The sequence below is a fragment of the Toxorhynchites rutilus genome, chromosome 2, assembly GCF_029784135.1.
Source record: "Toxorhynchites rutilus septentrionalis strain SRP chromosome 2, ASM2978413v1, whole genome shotgun sequence".
Lineage (NCBI taxonomy): Eukaryota > Metazoa > Arthropoda > Insecta > Diptera > Culicidae > Toxorhynchites > Toxorhynchites rutilus.
The window spans coordinates 173,127,637-173,144,868 of NC_073745.1; the positions used below are offsets into that span (position 1 = coordinate 173,127,637).

At 44.5% G+C, this 17,232-nt stretch overlaps 1 protein-coding gene across 2 annotated transcripts in view; it reads left to right on the top strand.

Annotated features, from left to right (window-relative positions):
* The window catches only part of LOC129768002 (armadillo-like helical domain-containing protein 3), a 264,660-nt gene that overhangs the window by 209,425 nt on the left and 38,003 nt on the right, over positions 1-17,232 (top strand). The window lies entirely within an intron of this gene.

A 17,232-nucleotide genomic window follows, 5' to 3' on the forward strand; every position in this document is an offset into this window, starting at 1 on the left:
GCCGTCCAAGTCATCCCAGTCCTGTGGTCGGTTGTTGTGGGATAGACTCCCAACCTGACTCTTCGAGCAAGTATGCATTTTATGATCGCTTGTATCTGTCTGACTTTGTTCAAACGTCCAGCCAATTTAAATGAACCGATCAGTTCGTTGATGAGCTCCGACCACTGGGACGCACGATTAACTGCATCATGGAAGCCCCTAACTCAGTCGGGCTTTGTAGCCAGCGCCAGATTAGACGTCCTGGTCCTATTAAGTCTGGGGAAGGGGTCTTCCAACGTGTCACTCTAGGCGAATAAGATTCAATCGAGCACCATTCGCAATCTGATCTGCCTCTCATTCCTAGGGAAGTTGACAACACGACTTCCACTGTTATATGGCTATACTATCAAAACACATGCGGCCTGAGTACGAAAATTGATGATCTCTATGTAGCAGTTAATGAGTAAATGAAATACGGATAAAAGAAAAACTAACAGCGAACGATCTAACGGAATATCGAAACGTTTTATTAACACGTCTGGTTTTTATAATGGTTGTTAAGCAATTGAAGCCTCTCCATCAAAAGTCTGTCTGTTTGTTTGTACTACTTCGTTTGGTTTGAATTGGCTATTGTACATCTCAATATTCCCGCTCAATTCCGGAGACCATCTACCCAAGAACTGCTCGATGTCGCTGAAATGTGCCTGCTGGCAATCCTTTGGTCGTGATGTCAGCTAGTTGTTCATTCGTTGGTTTGTAGCGCACAACGACTAGACCTCGCTGTATCATTTCTCGCACAAACCGGTACTTCACATCAACGTGCTTCAACGACCGGTTTTTTTTTCGTCCTCTATAACCCTGATTGTTGACTGATTGTCTTCGAAGTAAATTACAGGTCTATCCAACTTCCTTCCTTATTTATTTATAATGATACTACATCCCATTGAGAGATTAGATCTTCTTCACAATTTTTCGCCAATAGTCCCGATCCATGGCTGCAGTTCTCCAACTCCCGGCTGCACCGATTCTTGCCAAGTCCTGCTCCACCTGGTCCAACCACCTCGCTCGCTGGGCTCCTCTCCTTCTTGTTCCTACCGGATTCGATGCGAACACCATCTTTGCAGGGCCGGCAATCTTGCAACATGCCCTGCCCATCGCACTCGTCCAGCCTTGGCGACTTTCTGAATGCTGGGTTCGCCGTAGAGTTGCGCCAGTTCGTGGTACATTCTCCTTCTCCATACTCCGCTTTCCTGTACACCACCGTATATTTTTCTGAGCACTCGGCGTTCGAAAACTCCAAGCGCTTGTGAGTCCTCTTCAAGCATCGTCCATGCTTCGTGCCCATAGAGAACAACCGGCCGAATTAGGGATTTGTACATGGTACACTTCGTACGGGGTCGGAGTTTGTTGGACCTCAAGGATTTGCGGAGCCCATAGTAGGCACGACTTCCATTGACAATGCGTCTTCGAATTTCACGGCTGTTGTTGTTGTCAGTTGTTATCAACGAGCCAAGGTAGACAAATTCCTCTACCACCTCGAGCTCGTCGCCGTCGATCACAACACTACTACCAAGAAGAACTCTGTTGCGATCAGTCCCTCCAGCTAGCATGTATTTAGACCCCAAGCCCAATCAGCCCTGCTTCGTGTTTCAGTCGGGTATACAAGTCGGCTACCGTCGCATGTGTTCTTCCGATTATGTCCACGTCGTCGGCGAATCAGATAAACTGACTAGACTTGTTGAAAATCGTGCCCCGCATGTTGAAGCCCGATCTCCGCATAACACCTTCCAGCGCCACGTTGAAGAGCAGACAGGAGATTCCATCGCCTTGTCGAAGTCCCCTGTGAGTCTCAAATGATTCCGACAGCTCACCTGAGATCCGCACACTGCACCGCACACCGTTCATCGTTGCCTGAATCAGTCTTGTCAGCTTTCGGGGAAAGCCGTGTTCGTCCATGATCCTCCATAGCTGTCGTCGGTCGATTGTATCATATGCGGCCTTGAAGTCGACGAAGATGTGGTGTGTAGGGACCTGATACTCGCGGCACTTTTGGAGGATCTGCCGCAGTGTAAAAATCTGGTCCGTCGTCGAGCAACCGGGCATGAATCCGGCCTGATAACTTCCCACAAATCTACTTACTATTGGCGATAGGCGGCGGAAGAGGACCTGAGACAAAATTTTGTAGGCACCATTCAGGATTGTGATGGCACGATAGTTCCCACAATCCAACTTGTCGCCTTTTTTATAGATGGGGCAGATTACCCCGTCCTTCCACTCCTCCGGTAGCTGTTCTGTGTCCCAGATCCTGACTATCAACCGGTGCATACACTCTACAAGTTTTCTCGGACCTCCCTTGAAGAGCTCCGCTACGAGGCCATCCTTACCAGCTGCTTTGTGGTTCTTGAGCTGATTAATGGCCTCCTTAACTTCACCCATCGTCGGGGGTGGTACGTCGTCGTTGTTCATTGCACCGGTGTAGTCCTCCTCAACGCCGTCTAGGTCTCCTGTCTGCGCGCTGTTCAGGTGTTCATCGTAGTGCTGCCTGTTCGTCAAGATGCCTCCTTCCTTGTTTCTGCACATTTCGGCCCGCGGCACAAAGCCTTTGTGCGAGGCGTTTAGTTTCTTGAAGAACTTCCGCGATTCTCGAGAACGATAAAGCAGCTCCATCTCCTCACACTCTTTCTCTTCCAGGCGGCGCTTTTTTTTCCCGAAAGAGATGTGTTTGCTGCCTTCGTTTCAGTCTGTATCGTTCCACGTTTTGTCGAGTCGCTCGTTGCAGCATGGCTGCGCGTGCTGCATCCTTCTCGTTCAGGAGCGCTCGGCACTCGTCGTCAAACCATTCATTCCGTTGTCCTCGTTGTTCATACCCGATGACGGTCTCTGCTGTGCTGCTAATTGCTGATTTTAAGGAGTTCCAGCATTCATCGAGGGGAACAGCATCCAGTTCGTCTACCCCCGGTAACGCAGCTTCAAGACGCTGCGAATATGTTGCAGCAACGTTCGGCTCCTGTAGTCGTCGTAGGTGGTACCGTGGTGAGCGCTGGTGTCTTATGTTATTGACGACTGACAGTTTAGAACGCAGTTTGACCATCACCAGGTAGTGGTCTGAATCGATGTTAGCGCCACGATAGTTTCTGACGTCGATGATATCCGAGAAGTGCCGACCGTCGATCAAAACGTGGTCAATTTGTGTTTCTGTTTGCTGTGGTGATCTCCAGGTGTAACGGTATTGGAGGCTGTGCTGGAAGAAGGTGCTACGTATGGCCATGTTCTTGGAGGCAGCGAAGTCGATAAGTCTTAGGCCGTTTTCGTTGGTTCGCTGATGGGCGCTGAACCTACCAATTACCGGTCTGAATTCCTCCTCCTGGCCGACCTGAGCGTTCAAAACACCGATGACGATTTTGATGTCGTGTTTTGGGCAGCGATCGTATTCACGTTCTAGCTGCGCGTAGAATTCTTCTTTATCGTCATCGGTGATAGCTAGATGGGGGCTGTGGACGTTGATAATGCTGATATTGAAGAAGTGCCTCTCATCCTCAATCTGCACATTCTTTCATTGATCGGCCACCAACCAATCACCCGTTTTTGCATCTCCCCCATCACGATGAAAGCTGTACCCAGCTCGTGTGTGTTGCCGCAGCTCTGATAGATGGTATATCCACCATGGAACAATCGCACCATCGAACCTTTCCAGCACACCTCCTGCAGCGCTACGATGTTGAAATTGCGAGCTCTCAATATTTCCGAAAGAATTCGGGTACTCGCAAGAAAATTGAGAGACTTGCAGTTCCATGTTCCGAGTTTCCAATCTCTAGTCCGTGTTCTTTGCGTAGGTCTAGTCCGATTGTCCTGTCTCGAATTTCTTTGTGAATTTTCCTGTGCGTTTTATTTTTACGGATGGCTTGCAGGGCCTGCACCAACCCCTTGTCTCGCCGGAGGACCGTCGTGCACAGCTCTTTTTAGAGTCCCCGCTGGCACGAAGACAATTATCAGCCGCCCCTAACATGGGGATCAGACGCTGTTTTGAGCCGCACCTCCATGGTGAACAGACGCTCGGATAGGCCCCCTTCCCTGTCAGCATACGACCAAGATCCCACCGGGGTTGGTTACCCGATCTTCACTATGGTTACTCTTAGCCGGTACCACGGGGAGGTAGGGATAGGAGTTACTGGACAGGAAGCTAAGGACCACGAATGGGGTCTATTTTATGCCTGCAGGTACGCGAAGTACCGATGGTACGCTTAGTCCAGTCATTTACCAACCAACTTCCTTCCTATGTCCCGTAATAATCGCTCCATCCGAATACCATGGCATACAGCAACATGAAGGGCTACTAACTTCGCTTCTGTCGATGAAAGGGAGACAGTCGGTTGTTTTGTAGTCACCCATCCTACCGTACATCCATATACACGGAAAACATATCCGGTGAGTGATCGTCTATCCACCGGATCATTAACCCAATCAGCATCAAAAAAGGGTTCCATGACTGGTGCCTCATTGTTAACTTTGAAGAACAACCCAAAATCTAATGTTTCACGGATGAAACGCAGTGTGAACACTTCAGGTGCACCCAATGCTCATCTGTCGGACAATTTTGAAATTGACTGAAATAGTTCACTGCCACACACAAATCGGGTCGTGACGTCAATGTCACGTACATTAGGCAATCTATCAGCTTACGATAAGGCTTATTTATCCGATGGCATTCATCGCTTTTCAGCAGTCGTAAACGACACTCAATCAAGGCGGAAATAGATTTTCTTTCGTGCATGTTGAATCGCCCCAACAAACCTTCCAGGAAAACACGTTGGCTGATCCGCAAAAATCTATTTTCGATGTTTCTTTTTATTTTCATGCCCAGAAAACTCTTAACTTCGTCGATGTCTGTCATCTCGAACTCACAAGATAGAGATCGTCCACCTCTTCAATTTCCATCAACCGACAATTAACATGTCATCCACATAGAGTAACAAGAAAACTAAATTAGTTTCAATGCTTTTCACGTACAAAAACTGATCGCATAAACCACTCTTGAATCCAAGCTTCTCTACAAATACATGAAATCGTTCGTTCCATGTCCTGGAAGCCTGCCTGAGACCATACAACGAACGATTCAGACGATATACTAAGCCTGTTTCTTGTACAAAACCTTCTTCGCAGTTTATACGTCCATTTGATGTATTTTCATATTTTCATGATTAGCAACAACCAGAACCGTACGAAGTGTGTCTAACTTTGCAACTGAAGCCTAGGTTTCTGAACAATCAAGCCCATATCTTTGTGTGAATCCTCGCACTACGAGCCTGGTCTTAAACTTACAACTTTAAACACTCATTTACAAGCGATCTGACGGAATCTTGGTGAAGCATCATGTGTTGTTTCTCTTCAGTGATTTCTATTTCTCGTTCATGGCTGCTTTCTACTTCGGCCAATCAGCTCACTTCCTCTCCTCAGACAACGAACTCGGGAGGTTTTCCAAGAAATTAACTGCAATCAGAGCGAATCGTCCAATCACTATAGCAATCACTATAGTCAAATTCATAATCATGTTGCCACATCGGAGGTTGACATTTCCGCAACGTGGCAATCGTGGTGTACTCCTGGATGATCCCTCTTCACATCGCGAACGCTGCATGTCCCGCAATGCATCTTCTTAATTCGTGTCATCTTCGTCTTCACATATGGTCTCATCTGCAAAGCTGTCTTCAACCGCAATCACGCTCTCAATATCACTTTCAGCATCAGAATCTTCCTCAAATCTTTTCATGCGCACGATATCTTGACCAGGGATGTTAAAAAATCACATTCAACGATCAATGATAAGTATATCCCTCTAATCGGATGTTTTTAAATCACCCCCAGCAGGCGATGCTCTTTTATTCTTCATATGTACACAGATAGTATACTTGACTCAAAAAAGCTATGTGGAAGAGGAATCCCCACTGTATGCATTCTCGAAGCATTACTTCTGCTACTCAAGGTTTATCGTGAGTGCAATCCACAAACGATCAACCCTTTCATTACGACAGTGTGCTCCGCCGAAGTGCTACCCCTGTACGGAGCACTGCGCCGAAAAGTATGCGCTGGTGTGGTCGAAGAGCAGCATGAATTTCATGTCGTCTAAAAACGACGCTCGTACACACAGATCGTCGCGCGAATGTCGTCTATAGACGACATTCGTACACACAGGAAATCGCGCGGATGTCGTCTATAGACGACGCTCGTAACGAAAGGGTTGATCCCATTCCATAGAGCGGATGATAAGTTCTTGATCGGAAATTGTACAAGAGACGATCAACTGAAATTATACGACACTCGTCGAGGGATTTTTAATTCTCTATTGCACTGACCGCAATGAGTGGCTGATTCACTGAAAAATTCGCTTTCGTTCGTTCAAATATGATATCATACATCATTTCCAAATATCATACACAAATCATTTCCCTCAGCGGCATTCTTTTTTTGTTACGTGTTGCAAATCCCGACACAAAAGTGAACGAGACAACTCTGTATCGGTTCGCACTTCATGATATACCGATACGCAAGCAGAACCATCATATACACTATCGGCGCAGAAAGTTTGTTTTCTTCTTTGCCTCTAACATATGCATATCGACCTCTCCATGCATCATGATTTGCTCATGAATTTATCTTGTATCATTTATTGCTTTGCACTTGTATTGCAGTGGGTTTCGCTATAGTAGAGCGGGACGATATAAGTGCGTTACACATACAGCGTCACCGTCACCGTCCCGTCAACTATTCTCTTGGACTTATTTTGCCGGTGATGGTGTATATGAATGCTACCATACGATTTACATGGGAGAATATTCGATATTTCATTCCTTTACGTTGACTTTACTGTGACGGGACGTTGTATGTGTAGCGCACTATATGCGGTTCAAACTTGTATGCAGGCTTCGAAAATGGCTTGCGATGTTTGATACAGTTCGAATATGCAATATGCAGTCTTCGTTCCTCTCTTGGTTTAATCATTTAGTGTAACACAAGTGATTACTGTCATTCATACAAGTATCTGAATGATCCTCTCATATTTATGTTCGTGAGAGGTGAGAGGAGAACTTGCATGACACATTATTTTTTTTTTCCAAAATATATATTTTTATCAAGGCTCATATGGCGTTAGCCTCACGGGGCCGGGAGTTCAATACTTTGACAATTTTTCTTATTATCTATGTTAGTAATATGTAACCGATTACTCGCGGTTGGCTCGAGGTTAGTATTACAAGTGTTTTCGTAATTCGGATGTTGCTGTCTCCAATGCTCTGTACGTGTGCCCGACACGGGATACTTCCTATTGGGATGCAGCTGACCCTTAATCAGCAACGCCCCCCTAGTCTGTACCCCATATCTAGCGTGGTGCGTCTTTCTCGACTCGAGGAATCCAGGATAGAATGGTCACTAACCGGCGCAATCATCAGTTCATGTAGAGTTGTCATGAGCGGTACAACCTTTGGCTCTTGTTGAATCATCAGTGGACTGCACAACCTTTGGCCCGTGTATCTGTAAAGAGTGTGTGTATGTATTGCCGCGACTAAGTAAAAGTTTATCGATCGGATAGGAGGGATATAAAACGGGGACACAACGAAGGAAACATCATTAAACGTTGACATCGGCGTTCCTGAGGAACAGGTATAGATGAAGCAGAAGATCAGGATCACGGCTACCTAAGATATTCCGGACGGGGATATCCGATTGTCTGCCTTTTGCTCTCAGTGCTCTAGAGAGCTGAGAGCGAGCAGCATGGAACCGGATACACGACCAGACAATATGCTCGATGTCGTAGCCATCGCCACAATCACAAAGATTGTTTGCTGCGATCCCAATGCGATAGAGATGCGCGTTTAGGTTGTAGTGATTGGACATAAGCCGAGATATCACGCGAATGAAATCACGACCTACATTCAATCCCTTGAACCATGCACTCGTCGATACCTTAGGGATAATCGTGTGTAACCAACGACCGAACTCATCTCCACTCCACATGCGCTGCCAACTTACGAGCGTGTACTGACTCATTCCCCGGAATCGAACAATGAGAGGGAACCCATGCTAAGGTAATCTTGAATAATTTTTCGACCAAAACATTCGATAGTTGTCTTATTCTAGTTAGGAAATAAGATGAGCGTTTATCAACCTTCATTGAGCGGATTGCCTCTATTGAGCTGAGACTGTCTGAAAAAATAAAATAGTGGTCGATGGACAATGTTTCAATGATCCCCAGTGCGTAGTATATCGCACCCAGTTCAGCGACATACACGGAACAAGGATCTTTGAGTTTGAAAGAGACACTGGAATTTTCCATTGAAGATGCCGAAGCCAGTGGACCCGTTTATGTATGAACCGTCAGTAAAGAACATTTTATCAGATCTAACTTTCCCATATTCTGCCGAAAATATCGGCGGAATATATCGGAGCGTAGATGATCTGGGATTCCATGGATTTTTTGTCGCATGGACAGATCAAAAATGACAGAGGAATTGCAAAAGTATGGGAAGCAAACTTGGTTTTAGATGCCTGGTGAAGGGTGCACGTCGTGGATAAGGTACTCATGGTATATAGACATAAAACTTGACTGAGGAATCAGTTGGAGTAGATTTTCGAAGTTATCAATCACCAATGGAATCATGATCTTGCAACGGATGAGAAATCTGTAGGATAATTCTGTGAGCCGAAGAGTAAGCGGGGGTACTCCTGCCAAAACTTCGAGACTCATCGTATGTGTCGAATGCAAACACCCCATGGCTATACGCAGGCAACGATATTGTATTCTCTCCAGCTTGAGAATATGAATCCTGGCAGCTGATCGGAAGCAAAAACTGCCATATTCTAACACTGATAATATCGTTGTTTTGTATAACTGAATGAGGTCTCCTGGATGGGCACCCCACCATGTTCCGGTTATTGTTTGGAGAAAATTGATTCTTTGCTGGCATTTCTGTTTCAAATACGCAATGTGTATTCCCCAGGTACATTTAGAGTCAAAATATACTCCAAGGTATTTGAAAAACATCGAGTGCTTGATCGTTTTGCCGGATAGGTGAAGCTGGAATTGGGCGGGTTCGTGCTTCCTAGAAAAAACGACCATTTCAGTTTTCTCCGTAGAGAATTCGATACCCAGCTTGAGGGCCCACGTGAACAGATTGTTCAGGGTATCTTGCAATGACTTTTGCAGAACGACGGGATTAGTACCCGTGATGGAAATAACTCCATCGTCTGCAAGTTGTCTCAGCGTGCAGTCTCTAGTTAGACAATCATCTATATCATTGACGTAAAAACTGTACAAGAGGGGGCTTAGGCAGGAGCCTTGTGGTAGGCCCATAAAACTGTATCGGGAAGATTTCAAGCTGCCATGATTGAAAAACATGTGCTTTTCTGACAGTAAATTGTACAGGAAATTCAGAATTGGTGAAAGTCCACGATTATGAAGTTTCTCTGAGAGAATTTCCATGGAAACTGAATCAAATGCCCCTTTGATATCGAGGAAAACGGAAGCCATTTGTTCTTTGCGAGCAAATGCGATTTGGATTTCAGAAGATAGCAGCGTCAGACAATCGTTCGTCCCTTTACCTCGGCGGAAGCCAAACTGCGTATTTGACAGCAAATTGTTCGCTTCAACCCACTTGTCCAAACGAAGTAGAATCATTTTCTCTAACAATCTCTAACTAACAGGATAACATTGCAATCGGCCTATACGAGTTGTGATCGCAAGCCGGCTTGTTGGGTTTTCGTATGGCTATCACTCTCACTTGCCTCCAGTCATGTGGGACAATATTCAGCTCCAGAAACTTGTTGAACAAGTTCAGCAAACGCTGTTTTGCCAAGTCGGGAAGATTCTTCAACAAGTTGAATTTAATCTTGTCCGACCCAGGAGCTGAATTGTTACATGAGAGGAGGGCGATTGAGAATTCTACCATCGAAAAATTCTCATAGTCGCATTGGAGCGGAATGTCGCGTACGACGCTTTGTGCAGGAACGGAATCGGGACAAACCTTTCTTGCAAATTTGAAAATCCAACGGTCAGAGTATTCCTCACTTTCATTTGTATGGTTCCAGCCACGCATTCTCCTAGCCGTATTCCAAAGAGTGCTCATAGCGGTCTCCCTTGACAAACCATTGACGAACTTTCGCCAATATCCACGCTTTTTTACTTTAATCAGACCTTTTAGTTTGGCTTCTAGAGCTTGGTACTTTCGAAACCATTCCACTAGTCCAGTTTTCCGGAATTTTTTGAAAGCGGATGATTTTTCAAGGTAGACCTTTGAACACTCCTTGTCCCACCAAAGTGATGGAGGACGACGTCGGAAAGTGGTAGCAGGAACACGTTTCTTTTGAGCTTGAAGTGCGCTTTCGTAAATCAAACTCGATATAAAGTTATACTCTTCGAGTGGAGGAAGTTCATGCATTGAAACAAGTGCTTCAGATATTATTTCTGCAAATTTTCTCCAGTCAATATTTTTCGTGAGGTCATACGCAATATCGACTGACTCACGAGAACCTGATTCATTGGCGATCGATAAAATTATTGGCAGGTGGTCACTACCGTGGGGATCTTGGATTACCTTCCACGTGCAATCCAGGGATAACGAAGAAGAGCAAAGTGATATGTCTAGCATACTTGCCCGTGCAGGGGGGTTGGCTATTCTAGTTGCTTCTCCAGTATTCAAAACTGTCAATTTGAAGTTGTCGCACAGATCATAAATCAAAGTGGCACGGTTGTCATCGTAGAGTGAACCCCATGCTGTTCCATGGGAGTTGAGGTCACCTAAGATTAGCCGCGGCTCCGGCAGTGCCTCGATGATATAAAAAAACTGATGGCGGCCAACCATAGTTCTTGGAGGAATATATATCGAGGCAATGCAGAGGTCTTTGCCATTGATTTGTGTCTGGCAAGCGACAACTTCAATGCCTGTCATCGATGGGAGAGTGACTCTATAGAAGGAGTGACATTTTTTGATCCCCAATAGTACGCCACCAAACGAGTCATTTCGATCGAGGCGAATAATGTTGAAATCGTGGAAATTCAGTTCGTCGGCTGAAGAAAACCATGTTTCACAGAGGGAAAATACATCACAGTTAGAACTATGAATTAAAAATTTAAATTGATCTAGTTTAGGGATGATGCTTCTGCAATTCCACTGTATTACAGTGGTCAAATTCTTGACCTCTTGCACTGAATCAGGCATCGAGGGAAATGAACGCTTCTAAAAAACCACATTTTTCTTTCAAAAATGTTCTCACAATCGGGAGCAAACATAATACTATGCTTTTAAGAGGGTCATTTATATTTAAAGCATTTAAAATATTGTCCACCAGGTCAGAAATCGCAAGCAAGCCAGATTGTGGCTGTTGCCTCGACCGCTAAAAAGGAACAGACGTGTTGGGCTCTGCTCCGGGAAGTGCTGAGGACCCCTGGTGCGTAGAAGAACCGCTTAAACCAGGAGGTACTTGCTTCGGTCTATTCTCAGCACGTTCGATACGAGGTTTCATTCCAATTTGGGAAGTTTCGGTCTTCTTTCTGGGGAGTGATGGAAAAGAAGTATTTTTTCTTTTCCTGATGGCACCCTGCGATGTACCGGAACTTCCTGCATTGGGAGCGTCAGCAACAGGCTCGTCGTTCTGCAGAATGGAGTAGGGATTGTCCTGAGTCGTTGAAGCGGAACTCTTAAGCATTTCTGCATAAGTCCGCTTGGAACGTTCCTTTAAGGAACGCTTGAGTTTTTCCCCTCGTTGTATGTACACCGGGCATTGAGAAAGATCATGTGGAGCCTCGTCGCAATAAAGACACTTGCGCTCTTTTGCGCAAGAAGTCCCATCATGACTCTCTCCACAATCTGCGCAACGTTGTTTATTGCAACAATAGGCGGCCGTGTGACCGAGTTGCATGCATTTGTTGCATTTCATTACCCGGGGTACAAACAACCGAACAGGTAAACGAAGTGCACCTATTGCAACGTAGTTTGGAAGAGCGGAACCCTCAAATGTCACACGAAAAGAGTTTGTCCGATTGAGAACTCGTTTGTCATTTTTAAGTGACACAGACTTCAGTCGATCGCATTCAAGAATCTTCACACTTTTAAGTGAGGAGTTCTTGAAGCGACCGACACCATCGAGTATCTCTTTTCGTTTATTACACCGTTTATTTCAACGTTGCAACAGGGTACGTATACACGATACTCAATCGCAAAGAGATCACAGCGCGTTATTGCATTCGCTTGGGTCCTGCAAGAGACGACAACTCGTAATATAGACGGCATCCGCGCCCGCGACGAGCTGTGTGTACGAACGTCGTCTTTAGACGACATGAAATTCATACTGCTCTTCGATCACACCAGCGCGATGTGCATACTTTTCGGCGCAGTGCTAGGGAGAGCACTTCCGCGGAGCACACTGCCGTAATGAAAGGGTTAAAAAAACTACCCTATGTAAAATATCAGCTCAATCGGATTACATTTACTAGCACCCGCCATGCTTTTGGTGCCAACATCTCAAACCTTTTTTTTTTTTTTCAAAACAGCGATCTGCGTTGACGGCATTGAGCTTCGTTTAATAGTTTAAGGGAGCGTCAAAGAATAGCTGATTTTCAGTCGGAATGAACGCTTTCAAAATTAAAATTAGCTTTTCCATATCATATTAGTATTCTATTTAAACTAAAAACATTTTTGTTTGCATGTGGTGAAATTTAAATTTTGAGATCTGCGACAATAATAAATGAAGTTCGAATGAACCAATTGCATAGGGTATTTTATCGGGCAACCCAACATTTTGCAGTAAGTCCAGTATGAAAAATTGATATGCGATTTCCATTGGCACTCTAAAACATATGTATTGCCTCGTATTCCGAAAAAGCAACTAAGTTCCAAAGTGTCGATTTTTCCCAAAAAAAATCGAGATGACGGTAGATCTCGACGTTTCATGTAATTTGAAAGCATTCAGCATCAAAAATTTTTTTTTCGGAAAGTCCGATTTCCGGCTTTTAAAAAACTCAAACTTTGACGGCTGTGCGACACTAGTAGATGAAGTCCGATTGAGCTGATGTTTTGCATAGGGGAGCTGATGTTTTGCAAACCTAGGATTTAACCTTCATGTCTAGGAAACGTAGGTCATTTTTTCCCATACATCCACCGGCACTCTAGTGTGCATGTCAAAATCGAAGCTGAGTACCAAATCAAAACAAATCAAGTAAATTCGCGGTTCAAGAAGTACGTACACAGAGAACGCAAGAATTTCATAAAGAAATGTGAAATACAATGATTGTTTAACAAATAATATTTTGGTAGTCCTTACGGGTGTTAAAAAAATGAGAATGTTATGCGGCGAGAAAGTGAAAAGCGTAAATTTTTTTCACATCGAGAGGATTGCTCTCTGGGTCACCTAGAAACGGGTTGCGCATTTCTTTTCGCTCGGATGCTGTTATTTGGATCAAAGATGGCGTCGAAAAAAACAAGCACTCCGCGAACGCGTTGTACTTTCCGGACGAAAATGTGCCGGTGAGGCCTTTTTACCGGATCCTGGCATCCCGGAACGTCGAGCGGAAAACCGGCAGTGTCCGTCCGGCGAAGAATATAACAAAAAATAGCTTTGAGAGAGCTGTTCGACAACAAGAACGGTACCAGTTTGCGTGACCGAACATTTCGCTGCTCCCATTCCTACATTCACAGAACCCTCAAACAGGAGGGCATCGTCTGTCGGAAGAAGGCTAGGTCCCCAGAGCAAATAGCGACCGTGAAATCTCAGTGCCGGTTGATAACGAAGAAATATCGCGGGACGTCGTTCGTGCTGGAGGACGAGAGTTATTTTCCGCTGTAAAAGTTTCACATTTCCGGAAAAGGCCGATACAATGCCAGCGACGAGGCGTCCACACCCCTCGGGGTGAAGTACAAATACAAGCATAAGTTTGAGAAGAAAATTATGCTGCATATTTCACTCTCCGACAAAGGAATTTCATAGCCCTGATTTAACAATTCGATCGAACTTACCATCAACCAGTAGGTGTACCAGGAAGAGTGACTGGAGAAGATTCTGGTTCCGTTCTTAGAGGAGCATCATCCTGATGACACATTTTTTGGCCGGACAAGGCGTCTTCCCATTACGCCAAGAAGACGTTGGCGTACCCAAGGAACGGAACCCGACCAACTTGTCCCAGTGTCGTCCGTGGACATCATGCAGCTGACCATGAGGATCCGGAATTGCATCTGGAAGACGGATGTCAGTGTCGTCCAGCGCTCTTGTGAGAGCATCTCCACCAAGTTTTCAGAAACAACCGTTATTTTTTTAATAAAAAAAATACTGAACTGCTCTAAACATTTTTTTTGTTATGTCACTGAAAAAAGTCTCATTTTTTTATTGAACACCCGTTAGGCATCATACCAAACATAAAAGGATGGTCATCAAATTTACTTGTATCTTATATGGCATTAGTTCAAACTCTTTACAAATGTTGAATCCAATTGAATTCAAAAATGGTTTCATTCGATCAATAATTTTATCAACACAAACTTATGATTACTAAACCTACGTCAACCTTGCGGTCATATCATAGATATAACCCACCCATTTGTTTATATATATATTCCGATGAAATACCTCTTCTAATCCAGGCTGTCCTGTGTATGGGACATAAGTCGACATTTTTTATTTTTCACTGGTTACCAGACTGAAAAGCAAGTTAACTTCTTTCCAGCATAATTTGAAACAGCTCGACATGTTTCTGTAATCTTCTCGCATCCGCCTTGAATGGGTGAAAGTTCATTCTGCGAGATGCGTAATAGATAGAATGAAGCATTCTAGTTACAATGGGAACTGGATACCGATACATTTGGCCTTCGGACCTCATTGGCTGCTTTCAATTACCCCTAACGTCATCACGGACTTGGCCGCGGTAAGTCCATAACCTCTCTCTTCGAAACCTAGTATACAACTTCTGTCATGTTTTGATATTAACAATTGGCCCATAACAATTTCGATTCGGGAGATTCGGACGTAAGTCGTGACTTAATTCGCAGCTTCATACATCTGGCCTTCGGACCTCATTGGCTGCTTTCAATTACCTCTAACGTCATCACGGACTTGGCCGCGGTAAGTCCATGACCTCTCTCTTCGAAACCTAGTATACAACTTCTGTCATGTTTTGATATTAACAACTGGCCCATAACAATTTCGATTCGGGAGATTCGGACGTAAGTCGTGACTTCATTCGCAGCTGGCAGCTATACTACAAACATCTATCGGCAGCACACATAACTTATTATCCAATGTTTTGAAATTATCGCGTGTTTGTGCTCGGTGGATCCCTAGGCTGCTGACAGACGAGCAAAAAGCAAACCGTGTTTTCATCTGCCAATACTGGCAAAATCAGGTTCGAAATTATCCTACTTGGCTGGATAATGTTATTACCGTGGACGAGACTTGGATTTATGTGTATGATCCTGTAACTAAGCAGCAGTCAACTCAGTGGGCGGTCCGCCACCGAAAAAAACGTGAGCAAAAAAAAAACGCCGCCAAGGTAATGATCATCACCTTCTTCGATAAATATGGTATGGTGTACACTCATGTTGTTCCAAATAAGCGAACGGTCAATGCTGAATATTATATTAGTGTCTCGAAGCAAGTTATACGACCACACATTCAAAGAAAGAGGCCTACGTTCACTAAAGGTCAATGGAAACTCCATCACGACAACGTCGCGAGATCAGTGACAAACTTCCTGGCAAAACGGAACATGGAAGTGATACCCCACCCACCCTATAGTCCGGACTTGGCTCCATGTGACTTTTTTTTGTTGTTTCCCTATGTTGAAAAACCAGATCAAATGTCGAAGATTTGACTTCGCGAAAGCAGCCCTAGCAGCTGTACAGGCGATTTTGAAGTGCATGTCGGAAGAGGGCTTTCAGCACGTGTACGAAAAGTGGCAGGAGCGGTGGGAAAAGTGCATTCGACTTGGAGGGGAGTATATTGAACGTAATACTAGCGATGTTGAATAATTTTTAAAAATTAAATTTTAAAACATTTTGTCCGAGTCTTTATTGTATATGTATATGCAGTTGATCTATATGTTTGTGAAACGGTCTGGTATAAGAATTTAATGCTTTTGTGTTTTTTTTTCTTTTTCGTTATTTGTTTGTTTGTCTTGTTCCTCCATCTCACCGTCGCCCACTCCTCGACAGATAGTCGAACACCAGATGCTATCCCTGGTCATTATGCCCAACGCTACAGTGCGTGCGGCAACCCTCGCTTGAGACAACTGTAGGTAAGTCACTTTTTGGTCTTTCGGATCGAGATGGATAACTGCTACGTTTGGTGTAGCTTTCTCGACTGTGTGGCCCAAGTGACGCACGTTTGGTTTTATTCAATTGTCTTATTTCCTATGTACCTAGCTATTTTACATATAATAATTTCTAGGCGTGGTCAGACGCACTCTAAAGAAAACCATGTGCGGAACATCTCTTCCGTATGCCAGAATGAATAACAAGGAAGACCGGCACCCAGCGGGGTTCGTGCACATGTGTTTACTATTCGTGGCCTTGCCGAGGCTAGCGGCAAAGCGGAAAGAAAGCAAATGTACAATCACGCTTGGTTCGCATCGAGTTACGCAACCATAAATAATAAACAGACCCTTGGCCCAGTAAAGAGGCTTGTAGTCGAATAATACTTATGCTTGCGTTGCTCGGCGTCTTCGTGGGGGATTTATTGCCTTAGGGCCATTGAACAATTTAGAATTTTGTTTATTATCGCGCGGGTGGTCTAGTAGTCATATTACACAACGATACCTCATATCCATATCCCTAACTTGACCCATCCCACAAAAATTGTTGCCCCTCTATTCTCGAGTAAACCGCGAGTAATCGGTCGAAACCTACTAAACATAGATTTAAGTTAAAATTTTGTATAAACAAATCTCCGCAAAGCTTGTGCGATTGAGCCGTACAGATAAATTAATTGGAAAAAATGCGAATCATAGAGATGGTTTCGTTCACAAGTCAAAGTGATATCGAATAATTATCCTTAATTCATTTCTGTTCAAACTCGCAGATGTGTGTTCGGTCGTTCGATCAGGACCTGCGATATGACGGTTCTTCTATCTATTCGCTCTAAGGCTACTACTTGAAGTTCACCACCATTACCAAGGGTTCCAGTACAACTCATGGTTCAGACACTGAGAGGATACGTCTCCATTGCGTCGTGTAAACACTAAGGGGTTGTTAGTATACTGATTGGTTCCATCGAAATCCG